Below are 14,918 nucleotides of genomic sequence, written 5' to 3'. Positions count from 1 at the left end.
GTCTCTGGCGAGGTCCAGGCTTTCCACGATATGACCCCCATGAACTAGTCATAAGGAAGTGTCAAGCAGGAGGTGGAAGGTTGGGAACCAAAGGCCTCGAGATAACCGATTCGTCGTCAGTAGGGTTAGAGATCTTCCAATCACTTCTCTGTCTGAGGATTTCTAGGATGTCAGAAAAGGAGACATCCTCAGAGGGGGATGAAGGGGACCCTTCTGATTCCTCCAGATCAGTGTCAGACATGACAGACCCAGGTTAGTCAACATGCTTCCGCTTACAAAGCCACTTCCGAGGGAGCTCTCCAGTGGAATAATCTGGGGAGGTTGCAGAAGAGGGGGCACCTCCAATGGGGGCTGTTTAAGTCTCTGGTTCCCTGTGCTGTGGGGGAGGCAGGGGAGAAGAGGCTGCTGCCGGCTGCTGGTGGGACATCTGTTCCAAAGGTATGGCTTTTGCGGAAGATAAAGCCTTCTCTATTGCTTCGAAGGTCTTTCCTCTCCGAAGACCTCCGCTCAGAGGAGACGGATGGTCGGCTCCGAGCAAGGGGGAATGGCTCTGAAGCAGATGTGGAAACCGAGCTGAGTCGAGCCGAAGCACCGAGAGGGAGGGTCAGTTCTGAAGAAAAATCAGAGTGACTATCCCCCTCGGAGTCAACTCGAGAGAGTTGGCTCCCAGATCCCTCCGCCCCAGACTGAACTGCTGAGGATAGAGTTATCAGTTCTGAGGAAACAGAAAGAATTCTCTGAACCGAAGGATCGAACATACAGGAACCTGAAGTGATCGGCTCAGAGAATAAAGCAGTTTGAGGAGCAGCAGCAGTGGATTGCAAAAGGGTCGGCTCTGAAGCCTTTGGGTCCGGAGGGGCCAATTTTCTTGCCAGACCTGGGTCAGAAAGCAACCTCTTCACCACCCACTCGATGTCCGCATCTGAGAGTGTCCTGGAGGATCAGGTGGAGACAGAAGGAGAGCTCCTCCTCTCCAAAAGCTCAAGGTAAGAGAGACAGGGTCAATCTCAGATAACTGTCTCGGTACTGAAGGTTGCCTTGACACCAAAGAGACCGACGGCACCAAGACAGATGAAGCGGAATCGGAGCCAGAACTCCTTGGCTCCGTCGCTTTGGACTTTTTCAACAGTTCCGAAGCTGGAGCCGAAGATTTTTGTTTGGTAGTCTTAGGAGCTGTCTGACCAAGTTCCAGCTGTTCCTGGAAGGAACTGGTCATAAGACCTCTATCTATGAGTTTGCGTTTCCTGTCATTCAGAACACTAGTACTGAAAGCATGGCAAAAAGTACATGGTTCTTGTAAGTGGGCTTCGCCTAAGCAGTACACACAGCTAGTTTGACTGTCAATGACATCTTCTGTGAACATTTATCACATTTTTTAAACCCCGAAGGGCGATGGTCCTTGTGTTCTCCGTCCTTTTCCTCAGACATGCTAACAAGAACAAACTAATAAAGTTACCTAGGAAAAAAAAGACAACAACGCTAACTATACTAATACTATCTACTGAGATAAAAATACCAAATATACATATTTTTTTTTTATTATAAAGAAGTAACACTCAGGGAAGAAAGGCCCTCTAACTTAAATGGACAATTACGGCCCTCTAACTGAAACGGGCCGTACAATCCTATGGGGGGAAATAGGAGTCACTCACTCAATACAATCACACAAGAAAAGCTATTAACTATAAGGAATAAAAATTGAAGAAAAAAAGAAGTGGTGAAGAAAACAAGATTTAGTAAAAAAAAAAAAAAAAAAAAAATCTACTGCTTGGCCAACAAGCCAGTAGTGAGACAACCTCGAAGCTTTTGCGGCAAACGAGATCTGGGGAATTGCCATGAGGCACCATGGGATAGGGGTTAGCCTTGAGCCAGTAAAAGCTTTCGAGCTTTAGTATAGGCCGAGTCGGAGCCAAATATCGACTCTGAACCCATCCAGCAAGAATTACTGCGAGATAGGACTACATAATATCAAACGTTCTTGGTTTAATGGAGCACCTCGTAATTTTGCTTTGACATGGTCTGGCAAGATTTGTTCCTTCAGCCAAGCATGCCTTTTAAGAACAGACCCAGTGACAGCAGCCCTGCAAGATGATTCTAAGGCATCAAAACCACACTGCAAAGTATGTTTTCCAACTTGGTTGGCAGAATGCATTAACTCTTGTAAATCTTTATGTTCTGCACAATCAAGAATCAACATAGTTTTTTGTTTAATTAGTTCCATAATATGCTGCTGGTACTTCCAACATGTGAAATTGGCAATTTAAAGCCCTGATGGCAAGAGTTGCAGAGGTATATACCTTCTTCCCCATCTGTCTAAAGCCCTAGAATCCCTGTCAGAAGGCTGTAGTAGCCTTAGTACCTTTAGGTCCCCGGGAAACGGTCTTTGGATCTGCAGTGGGATTTTTAAATAGAACTTTGTGAGAGTCAGGCACTCTGTAGTACTAGTCAGGCTTTCTAGGAGCTGGTGGCAAAGTATCAGGGGTAAGACTGGATTCCATGAAGACATCATCTACAATTTCCAGAACAGGGGGGATTGCTAGAGGCAAGTTTAAAAATTCCCCAGAGTCTCTTTTTTGGATGGTTGGTATTCCTGGCACTCCCAGCGGAAATGCTCTCTGAGGGTATTGCAGGGATTCACCAAAAGAAATGTCCTCTGGGGGGGAGGCAGAGGGAATGGAATCTTCTCCATATGAATCCTCATAGGTACATAAAGGTATGTCCTGGTAATCTGAGGGGATCAGTGTCATCAAACTCTGTAAATCAGAAGGAAAACCAATTTTGCCTTTTAGAGGGGGAAGGCTGGATTCCCCTAATTAAAGTAATAAGGTCTTCAACCATTCTAAGCATTTGTTTCTGTGGCACGAGAGCTTGAGAATGTGCTTTGGTCATCGGTTTCCTATGTGTAGTGCGAGCTCTGTGCCTGAGAAATTCGGTAGTTTTATTCAGAAACGAAGTAGTCCATTTAATACGAACATCAGAAAGTCTGAATACCTTCAGAAGCCGGTGCCTGCACAGCGGCTCCAGACCCATCCAAGGTAGAGACATCCACAAGTCCCATAGTCGAAGAAGCATCTCGCAGCATACCGGACTCCGAATGGGTCTCAGAAGAGGCCTGCGAATCTGTAAAAGTGGGTATTAGGGGCTGCGAAAGCACCTCACTGAGTACTGGCGACTAGCTTAACGGAAGAGTCTTCGGCAGTTTTGGACCCATGTGGTCTGTCTGTCTTTATCCTTACTTTTTTTCGGAAGATCAGTAGTCTGATGGCTTATCGAAGCCATTTCGGAATACAGAGAACGAGAGCGAAAGAATTTAGTGACAAAGCCCGACGACGAATAGTTAGGGCATTGAACAGGGCACAAAACCAACAGCGAGGAACATCGTGGTCTAGGCCTAAACAGGTGACGCAGTAAGAATGAAAATCTCTGAGGCATTTGCTTTCCACAGGCAAGACAATTATTAACTTTTTCTGACATCGGTTAGAGCAAGAAAAAAGGATCTCCAATGGGGTACTTAGCTTCAGAAGACTTTAGGTCTGAAACCCGAATAACAAAAATTTCAGGTAGTGGCAGACTGGCACCTGCGAACTGCTTCTGCTTCGGGCTCCGCTCGGCAAGAAAAGCTGATGTAATGGCATCAGCTGCATGTTTTATACCCCTGATGACCTGACGTCATGGAAGACACGACAACATCCGACGCAGAAATCCCAGGACTCTGGTATTTAGGCCGACTGAAGGCTACCTGCAGGCAGATAACCCAAGTGTGATGACTGCAAAAGTGAAACACGAAGAACATCTACTTGATAGAGGATATACCCAGACAGAAAAAGACACAACCATAAAAGGAATATATCAAGAACGTCAAGGGAAGGGTAGACCTTACTTCTCAGAACAAACTACAAGAGATAACTCTGAAACTGACTCCAGGGATGAACTCGGGTTCCCCATTACATAAGTGATGTCAGTCAATTTTGTGATAGATTTAGGAAAAACTGGAACATATTGTTAGCCACTAAAGAACTTGAAGGTGTCAGACTCTGGACTCCACTTTTCATTTACAAACAAAAAAAATCACTTAAAAGGCAGCTATGTTATAAAACCCAAACACATAAGTCCCTGAACACATCAGATAGGACAGAGACATGTGCAGGAACTGCAGAGCTTGTAAGTACATTTTCTCATGTAGCACTTTTGTACATCCACCACAAAAGTTTAGAATTTAATTTCTATTCAGACAGCAGGACTAGAAACATCGTCCATTATAGTTTCCGCCAGTATTGTAAAGTTTTTTTTATGTGGGCAAGACTAACAGAATGCTCAAAGAATGCATTTTAAAACATATGAAGGACACAGTACACAAAAAGGTGAGTAGTGCCCTAGCTAAACATATAGAAGCTGAAGGGATACACCATGTTTTTAAATTTTTAGTTTTAGGAATTCTTGAAGAAAATATCAGAGGGATGAAGGCAAGGTGGTTCATACATTAGAAATGGAACAGAAGAGGCTGAGCAAAAACGGATTCTGCAACTAAATGCATACAATCCCCTGGGCATCAATGAAACTGTTTCTTTGAAACCATTTTTACAGGCAAGAGCCTTAAAGCACCGATTCCCTTCTACATAGTTCTATAAGCATTCACATTTGCACTTGCATACTGTTTTTAACAGTTTTATGTCTACTTATGTTTTTTCTACTACTTTTAAATGAACTGAGTCTGATAAAAATATTTGTTTTGTCTTAACTGACTGGATACTTTTGAAAGCATATACACCAAGGAAGGCATGGGATGTTTGATTAAGACTGATGAATCGACCTGGAAGGTCATGAAAGCGCTCACTTTGTCCTTGAAATAAAGAAATTTCCTTCTACTGTGGCACCTCACCTGTGTTCCATGTTCAAATCACAGCCTCACCTCGGCTTTGTCCCTACCGAATGGAGCACTGCTACAGTCATCCCTCTCCACAAAGGAGAAGCGACTACAGACCATAGGAACTATCACCCCATTAGCCTGACGAGTCTGATATGCAAAGCTATGAAACTCATCATCATGGACCTAATAAACAAGGATATAGGGAATCTCCACACTTTGGATCCCACACAGTTTAGCTTTGTGAAGGGTAGATCATGCCTGCTCAACTTGGTCGACTTCTTTGAGTCAGTCACCAGAGCTGTGGATGAAGGCAAGGTGGTTCATACAGCCTACCTTGATCTGGCCAAGGTCTTTGATCCCATTCCCCACTCAGGAATCATAGAAAAACTCATTAAGCTAGGCATCAACCCCTATATCACTATGTGGGTTGCAAAGATAGAACCTACAGTGTGAAAGGAGCTGACGCAATCAGACTGCCCACCAGTCATGAGTGGAGTCCCACAGGGTTCGGTCTTGGGTCCTCTCCTGTTTGGTATCTACTTCTCTGACAAAGTTCGCAGGTGATTGCAAGTTGGGAGCTATTATTAACTTTGACATCCCACAGAATGGCCTCACTGTGAAGAAAACTGGTGTCAGAACCATGGCCTTAAGCTCAATGCCAAAAAATATGTAGTCATCCCCTTTGAGAAAAACCCAGTTCCCGTGAATTACCACAATGATGGTAGTCCACTGAACACAGAAAATGTTATAAGAGATCTGGAAACACAGGTCGACAGCAACCTCTCTTTTGATCACCACATTGCCACTGTGGTCAGAAAGTCCTTCTATGTGGCACATCTCATTACTAAGGGTTTTGCATCCAGGAAGAGAGAGGTCATGGTCTCCCTCTACTCTTCCCTCATTAGGCCAATCATAGAGTACAATGCCCCATTTGGCATGTACCTCAGTAGACACCTTCAACAACTGGAGAGGCCGCAAAAGTACCTCACAAAAAGGATCCTAGGCCTTAAGCACTTGTCCTATATGGACAGACTCAAAAAACTCCAACTATTCTCTGTCTCCTATCACCTACTTAGAGGCAATCTCTGCTTGATTTACAAAACCATGTCTGACCCAGCTCTGTTAGAAATGCTATATCTAAAGAAATCCCAATCCCTCCGCACCACACGCTCCAAAGACCTCAACTTCATTACCACAATTAACAGAACATGCTGGAAGGACAGGTTCGTAACTCAGAGACTGCCCATGCTATGGAACAGACTTCCCATACATGTCAAGCAGAGCACCTCACTGACCCTCTTCAAGAGAAATATTGATTAGTGGATGGGAAACAGAAAATTCACCCCGGGATAACACCAGTGGCTCTACTCGATAGAGGCACTGGGAACTAAGGTTGGGTGGCACTATGTCAGGGTAGTCATATGGCTAGGCTTGTAAAGGCCCCAGGGCCATTAGCCTAGTACACACCTATGAACCTATGTTCACAAGTTGAAATAATTCCCTCATTTTACATGCACAAGCTGTGGAATTACTGAAATGAATTAACTATCTCCTTTAGATTTTCATAAAAAAATGAGATTTAGCATGCATAGACTTGCCCAAGCAACCAAATGAAATTATACAAATAATTTAAAACCTAACCATTTTTTTCACAGAATACTACTCACCAGATGGAACAAGCCTTACTTTCATAGTAAGCACAAATTATTTGCCCAAAACATTGTTTAAAAAATACAGAATGTTTTAACATTTCTCACATGCACAGATCATTTTTTCAAGAACAAAAATGTATTTTACCTGGCCTTCTTCTAATGCATAGTTAACTTCAAGCAGTGTCACTCCACACCACTTAGTCTGCACTCCAACCAGGGGCAATAAAATCCTAGACTTAGTCAATGGCAATATGGGACAGTTTTACACCCCATCAATTGCAACTTTCTCCCTGGTCAAATTGGACCACAGATCGGTCACATTTACCCTAAGCTTGAAGCTGCAAGCATCTTCCAATACCTTGGTATTCATATATTGGCCTTACCATAATCTACTAAAAACTGAGCGACGACCTGGCTAAATTCAAAATCACCATATAACTTGATGACACCATAGATTGTTACTAGGCTACCAACTCAGGAGACTTTCTATACCTAGCCAAATTTTCCTGAAAGAATAATGATGTTCCGAATATGATACCGAGAGCCAGGCATTTGTAAGCTACCTCTGTCCATTAGGGACATGGGTGCAAGGCCCAGTGTGAATTTCCTATTCCCCATCCACTGGTCTAGGTTGCACTTGAACTGGGTAATAGACTAATAGCTTCACATGGATGGGAAGCATGTTCCATAGGAAAAGCAGTCTATGAGACACATATCTGTCTCTCCAGCATGTTTTGTTTAAGTCACAAACTTCAGACCCCTAGACCATGTAATTCTGATGCTCTTGACTTACAAATATGTATGATATTCATATCTGTGGGGCCTGTAGATGCCATGTAAGTCAATCATAGATCACCCATCAGCAATCTGTAGGAGACTGAGTAGAAGGAAATGGTTTTAAGGCACTCTGCATAAGGCAGGTATGCTATGCCTTGTATTCTTTTTGTGAGGAACCTGAGGTCACTCTTGTTGCTGCACATGCCTGGTCAGGTACACACCAAAGAGAGCACTGTACTCTAGGATTAGTCTGGTAAGGACGGAATAAAGTGGGATGATTACTTCTTTGGACCTAGATGCCATGCCCTTACTTATAAGTTGCACAACATAAAAAGATTTCCTCGCCACTGTGGCGATGTGCTGGTCAGAGGTAAGGCTATTATCTACGTGCATACCCAGATTCCCAACCCCTGGGTCACTCTTAGGAGCATATTATCAACATGGTAATCAGCCAGAATGGTTAACCACTAGTAATGTACAATCCTTTACGGCTGTATCTGTCCCCCACCAAACAAAATATAATGCCACATTTAAAAATAAAGCTTTATTTGTTTATATTGTGTTATCAAAACACTTCTAAAAAATCTAAAACCTACCACCCTCGCTGCTGACCTCCTCCCTGCAGAGTACCTGCAAATAGCTGCAGATGCCGTTGCATATCCCATATCTATCCTCATCAACAGAAACTTATCAGAAAATGATATCCCCTCCCTCTAGAAAATATCTCACCTCATCCCACTCCATAAAGGTGGCAGCTCCTCAGACATATCCAACTATAGACCCATTGTCATTCTTTCCCCACTAGCCAAAATAATGGAGAAATGTATATACAAACAACTAATGCAATACCTTTCACAGAATAACTTACTATCAGACTCCCAGCATGGTTTCAGGTCATACCACAGCACCACCGCAGCCCTCCTTTCCTTTACTACTGCCATAAACCAAAACAGGAATGATAATAGGCTAACCTCTGCCCTCTTTCTTGACCTATCAAAAGCCTTTGACATGGTCAACCATGAACTTCTCATTCTTTCACTAAAATCTATTTCCCTTAACAAGCCTGCTATCCGTGGTTCCAGTCCTACCTGACTGGTAGACAGCAGGCGGTACTACGGCAGGGCAAACTCTCCAGCCAGTTACCTCTCACACTTGGTGTCCCTCAAGGGTCCATACTAGGTCCACTACTCTTCTCTATTTTTATCAACAACCTCCACACTGCTATCCCTAAAGCCACCTGCATCCAATACGCAGATGATTCAACTCTCATCTGCTCAGCCACCTCCCCATCAGACTTGCAAATCTTAACCCAAAATACATTTAACACTATCGAGAACTGGCTCACCAATCAACGCCTACTTCTGAACCCCAATAAAACTAAACTTCTACTCTTCTCTCCCACTAGTAGATCCACCTCACTTTCATTCTCTGTCACATCCAACAATGGTACCACTACTTCCCCAGATAATCACACCAAACTGCTAGGGATTATCATAGACAATAATCTCAAATTTGACCTACAGGTCAACAAAACCATACAGACCATCAATAAGAAACTTGGATCACTGTATAGAAACAAGACATTTTTAACCCCACTGGCTAGGACTGCAATTGCCCGATCACACCTACTCTCTTATATGCCTCGCCTGTACCCTCAAATCTCAACAAATCCGAACTAGGTAAGCTGTCCCATAGCTACAATCATATTGCCAGATTTGCCACTGGCTCCACCTATAGACCCCACCACTGCCAGAACTTTAAACAACTAGAGTGGCTAGAACTGCCCAGCTTAATTCAATCAACTCTTAATAGCGCACAAAATGTTGTACCACCCTGAAAATACCCCCTCACTTAAAAATATTAAGCCATATAGCAATCTAAGATCCCTACGGTCAACTGATAAACTGCTAGTCCAAACCCACAAAGCTAATAACTGTGCTGGTGAATCCCTGTTTGCCAACTTCAATGGCAAAACCTGGAATTCACTGCCAAACTATATAACCCTACAATCCTCCAAAGGTCTCTTAAAAAAAAAAAAAAAAAACACTCAAACAGTATCTCAAAGTGAATTGGCTATGCACATGTACCAACCCTGATTAAGTTAAAAACTAAAAGCATATTCTGCAATTATCATAACTTGTAAGTACATCACCAAGCTCTGCTCCCAATATGATGTCTCTTACTTTTAATGGTCTCTCCATGACAATTGTGAGTCCCTAGTAGAGAACACTACTAACCCATTGTATATAATCACTTTGTTTTTATAACTGTTTGCTAACATCTGTGTAATCTATGTACGTTTGTCTTTGTGGAGCTTTTCTCCTGGGGCCTCCGCTGAAAATGGACATGTATCCAGTCGGACTATCCCGGTAAACAAATGTAAAATAAATAATAAATAAATTTATTGTGAAAAAAAAAAAAAAAAAAAAAAAAAACAGGCTCTACAATTTAAATAAAAACAGACAATTATACTAAAAATAAGTTTAGCTCTCAAAATGTCAAAAAATCCTTACTAACCTAAGCAGGGAACTTTGGAACCTAATCAAATTAGCCAAAGCCAGACACAAGGTAGAAATAACCATCCAAGCAAAAGAACCAAAAAAATAACAAACCTGCATTTACCTATTTCAGAAACCTCAGAAACAATGCCAGGCACTGCAAAGAGATAACATTAAATGACTAAACATACTCAAACTTTGAGGATAGCCAATCTATTAGCAGACACATTTAACTCAAATTATGTTCTTTTCTCTCCTGTACTCCACAATCACAAACCCACATCTACACCTCCCCCTCAAAACTCCCAACAGCAAGTCCTCAAGGCCAGGACTACTGTTTCTACACTGTCAGATAACATACACGGCTGCCTACTGGCCAGCCTGAAACCGAACTAGTCAAAATCCTTGTAGACGCTATTAAACATCAACCTCCAAACAGGCTTCACGCTGGATGAATGAAGGACAGCAAATATGTTATTTAATGAAGTAGGCTGGCATACACCAAGAAAGTTGATCTTCAACAGCTCAAACAAAAAAAGATCCATTTGTTTAATTAGAAAGTATTACATTTTTTCAAAAGCTGAAAAAAGTATCACAAATTTATTACATATAACTTAACAAGGATACCACAATACCATTTCTTGTCATTGTTTTCTTTATGAATTCAGTGATGGAAAAGACACAGGCAAAAACAAACAATTCTCTTTAGTTTATTACATGAAATATCTTTTTAACATTTGCTAACCGGGAAAGTCAGACTTGGAACGAGCCAATTTTCAGGGGAGGCCCTGGAAGAAACGCTCCAGACGCATGTCTCTGTAACCTTCAACATCTTGTACATTAAAACAGGTTTCCAAACTTACAAAGGCTCTTTTGTATTAAAGGTACTGAGACTTTTAAATGTTCCACTTTTCCATGCACTGGCCAGGTTTACAAAAGAAATAATTTACATGCCTCCCTTCAGTCACCTCATAAAGCCTCCCAACACAAAACCAGACGGCCAGGATAAATTCTTCAGAGGAAAAAAAAGAAAGGTTCCATTTCAACCTATCAATTTATCATCACATCCTCCTATTGTACTAGCGCATACATTCAAATTCATTCTCAGTTCCACCTTCAGATCCATATGCATTCTAGGTTTTCTCTTCAAAACAACACTGCAATCATATCAAGCCCTCTCAGCTTGCAAAACATCAGTTTCTCTCTATCTGCAAAGTCAATACTTCCCCATGTCAAAATGAAATGTGGGTTATTTTCCTTTACATCCTGAACAGCTGTGCACTCATATGAGTTATCCAGCTTGTTTCCAACCTCAGAGGAGATAATGAATATACCAAAACCTATTACTTTAAACCCAATAACCTCAACTCCAGTGTACAGGATGACTACTGGTCCAAAACCAAACCGGGTTAATTACTTCCATAATATTGAACTAAATCAGTCTTCTTGCAGAACTTTGAGATAAACCAAGAGGGTGCTTCTCGCACACAACCAGTGTGCCAAGACATCACTCAAAGTAGATCAAGAACACATTTATCAATGTCCGTGTGTGTTTCGGGGAAGGGTGCTATGAGTACGCATGTAAGTTTATCATCACTAACTTGTCTTACCTTGCATATCTCCCAATTGTTCCAAATTTCGAAGAGTGTCCAGATGTTTGTCTCATATTTTTGGTACGTTCCTTGTAAAATGTGTGGTTTTTGGGCAAATCATTAAGGGATACAATTACTACATAATGATAAAATAGCTTGAGTTTCAGACTCTGCAGCATCCTTCAAAAAAATATCTGATTTTGATCCTTTGTCCCCACCATTATTTCTGACTCTTTAGAACATTCCTAAGCAAAGAAGGTGAACAGTCATTGAACTCCATTGAATGTGTTTATGTATGCAATCATTTCCTTTGTGGACTGTGTAGGTTCAAAAGGAAAAATGATAAACAACCCCTTTATACAAAAACAGCTCACTATAGTTAAATTCTGAACACATGTGAACAAATACATACACAAATTCGCTAAAGCAACAGCACATAAAAGCATTGAAGAGTTGAGGCATAACTACTAAAAACTTTAAACACTTCCCCAATTTATCAAATACAACAAACAAAAATAAAAAATATATATTTGCACCAGATACTACTAACATCCATAAGTATCCAAGTTGTCAACAACCTATGGGCGTACCAAAAAGGAGTGGTCAAGTTATAGTGACCTCATTTTCATTCGCCCATCAAAACATACAAGGCTGCTAGGGGCGTGGACTTTTATCTCTGCCAAAACAATTAAATAGCCTGCAGAGAAGTTGTCATACCCAAAGAAAACAGGAAAATGAATGTTAATTTTTGACTGCCGTACATGTGAATCGCACAAAACTTAAGTGACAATACCATATCTACAGATCAGAGCTAAAAATCACACAGCAAACACCTACCACTCCGAGCAAACCATCTGCCGTTTGTATCAAACTGTGTCTAAACTCTTATCGAAAGCGTTCCAATTTTTGAAAAAAAAACATCCATTTAATAATCACAAGTAAATCAAGAATTGATCAGTTTGTCTATGACATTATGCCACATGCAACTGAACATCAGCCACAGAGCAAAAAAAAAACAATCTCAGTACCATTAACAAACATTACGTGATACACTGGAATGGGAAAAAGAATTATTATAAATATAGTTTACTGATAATACATAGATTATGGACTCTGAGTAAGGGAACATCAAATTTAAAGCAATTCAGTACCCAACGTAAAAGCATACATTTCTCCGCCTCCCCCTCCGTTTATGTAAAGTCCTGTCTGCAGCAGTAGTTACTGTTGTCAATCGCCCAACCCCCACTGACTAAGATCTGTCTGCAGAAGAGCTAAAGATGGCCGCCTCCCTGCAGACAGCCTTTTCGCTCTCCGCAGCTCAACAACCGCGAGCACCCGCCTCTTACGTAAAGTGGCAAATGCTCTCTTACAGATATGGAGAGAAAGTTCTACAGTGCAGATTTATTATACCGGGAAGTAAACACGTATCATCTAACTTGAAATCAATACAATACGAAAAAAGAAGTGTCCATTGACAGTTTATTTTCCGCCATTTTCTACTGAGGGTCCTTCACTTGGTTGGAGGGTCGTTAAGAAAAAAATGGTACTAAAAATCGATTACGATTGTCTAGGTGCTGTTGGGTAGACAAGCCGAAAACTGGAAACAAATAGAATTTACTGTTGGCGTAGGCTCTTTCCGCCATTGTTATATCTACCAACAGTCCCTTGCGTGGTGTGGGCCCCACGCCCTTTACATGCTTTACAAGCAATTTTACCGTTTTGTGCTCTACAGTATACTTTTCATATTTTCGCATAGAATTACCTGGTAAGCGTTGCTCCAGTCCTTGTAGTGCACGGGATTTGTAAACAATTTCTCCCAAGTCGTTTCGGCTTACGAAAGCCAAGGCCTGCATTCGGGGTTTGCGAAGTCTTTCAGGCCTGACCAATCAGGCTGCTTAGTGAGAACGCGCGGCCTCCTCCTCGGTCGGTCCCGGCTGCGTTACGTCATTCACTCAAAGGCGCTCGCCCTAGCTCAGGATTACTGTAACTGCAGCTGGAAGTGTCAGAAAGCTTTCGTTTTTCTTTCCTGTTGTTAGTGATTGTAGTTGCTGGCAGCTAGAGTGGAAATGGCGACCACTTTCTTAGTTTTTGAACTGCTTGGTATCGCTCATTGTCTAGTACAGCAAAGCCTCACAAGGAGTCAAGGGCCAAGGCCGGAGAAGGCGCTTACGCTGTGCAGAGCTGCAGGGATACATAACTTTCATGAATCGTCCAGAGCAAGCAAAGTGTGTCGGTGGAAAACATTTAGAGGTCTACTTCTCAAGGGAATTGCATCAAAGAACGTTGTCTTCACCTTACCACTCAAGTGTCCTCATCTTGCCTCATGTTTGTAAATTCTCCCACATAAAATTGTACATTATTTTTGGTAAATCAGATGATTGCAGTCAATGCCCGGCATTACAGTTATATTCACAAAATACAGATGCAAAAACTGTTCTAACTTTTTAAACATAATTGAAGTAACCTTTAAAATTATCACAAGGTGTAGGCCTTGGAATGGAAAATTTTAAGCAAAAACAAAAAAATGTACGCTTTAGATATACAGGTGTCGGGCAATTGTCTTGAAAAATTTGTGTTGAAATATCTGCAGAATTGGAGAGCAAATTTGTTTACGGTCTCAGGCACAGTTGGTTATAACTGTATACCATTTTTTATACGAGAGAATTTCGGATCGAGTTTGAGGGCAAAGCTTTGTTTCTAGGTATAATTGTATAAGTTAACTGCTCGGGGGGAGTAACTAGTTATTTTTAACTTGCATCCTTTGCGGATATCTATGTACCCTGACGAAACGTGAAAGCAGTGCTGCCCGATTGCTTCGGTGGGTTATTCTTCATGAGTGATTACTAGGCTAAAGGCACAAGAGCCTTTACAAGCCTCGCCAATAATACTTAGGGTATGTCAGCAGTGTATCTTAATTATCGAAATATGGGATGGGGTAGCAATCCCGAGTCATATCACATACTGCATGTGTCCACAAGGGACGTGGGCAGCTCCACAGTAGTAAGCATTAGGGCCCCTATCCATTTTGAAGAGGGGAGAAGGCTTTGTTTAACGTAGATGAGAAGTTTGTTCCATACACTTTGGGATAGGAGTCTGTCTCCAAGTTCTGTTAATGTCAGAAATAGACTCGGGTCCATGGAACGCGTTGCAGTTGTGCTACTGTATACTTGACCGTGTTTAATTCTATATCCTAACGCGTTCAAACTGTTAGTTAATCCAGATATTTATTTACTGGGGTATAGTACATAGTAGGTAAACCAACAACACACAAAGATAAGTGGCCTTTCTCTCAACAGTGAAGTCGATGCCAAGTGTAGTAAATTTCATAGGTAGGTACTAGGCTATCGGCCCAATGGCCTAAGTAAGCCTAGCCAACATAGTTCCCTGGCTTCCTCCAAACCAGGAAAGTAAATTTCCTGTGCCCCTGTCGACCAGAGCCACAGAAGTGATCCCGGGGTGTATTTCCTATTTCCCATCCACTCAAGATTTTTCTTGGAGTGTTATTGAGGAAGTATGGGAAGTCGCTGGGACC

General features: G+C 41.8%; 1 protein-coding gene across 3 annotated transcripts in view; it reads right to left on the bottom strand.

Annotated features, from left to right (window-relative positions):
• ZNF711 (zinc finger protein 711) overlaps positions 1-14,085 on the bottom strand; it is a 1,503,904-nt gene extending 1,489,819 nt beyond the window's left edge. Inside the window, exon 1 of one of the 3 annotated variants that reach the window (XM_044057135.1) lies at positions 13,149-14,085. The gene's annotated coding sequence lies outside the window, so the exon portion shown is untranslated. The remainder of the gene's footprint in view (positions 1-13,148) is intronic. The other 2 variants (XM_044057133.1, XM_044057134.1) reach the window with 2 other exon arrangements.
• Positions 14,086-14,918: the final 833 nt, after the last annotated feature.

Source organism: Protopterus annectens, chromosome 15.part0 (genome assembly GCF_019279795.1).
Source record: "Protopterus annectens isolate FY-2018-M chromosome 15.part0, PAN1.0, whole genome shotgun sequence".
Classification (NCBI taxonomy): Eukaryota; Metazoa; Chordata; order Ceratodontiformes; family Protopteridae; genus Protopterus; species Protopterus annectens.
The sequence above is the reverse complement of the archived record's forward strand: the minus strand, read 5'-3'. Positions and strand labels throughout refer to the sequence as shown.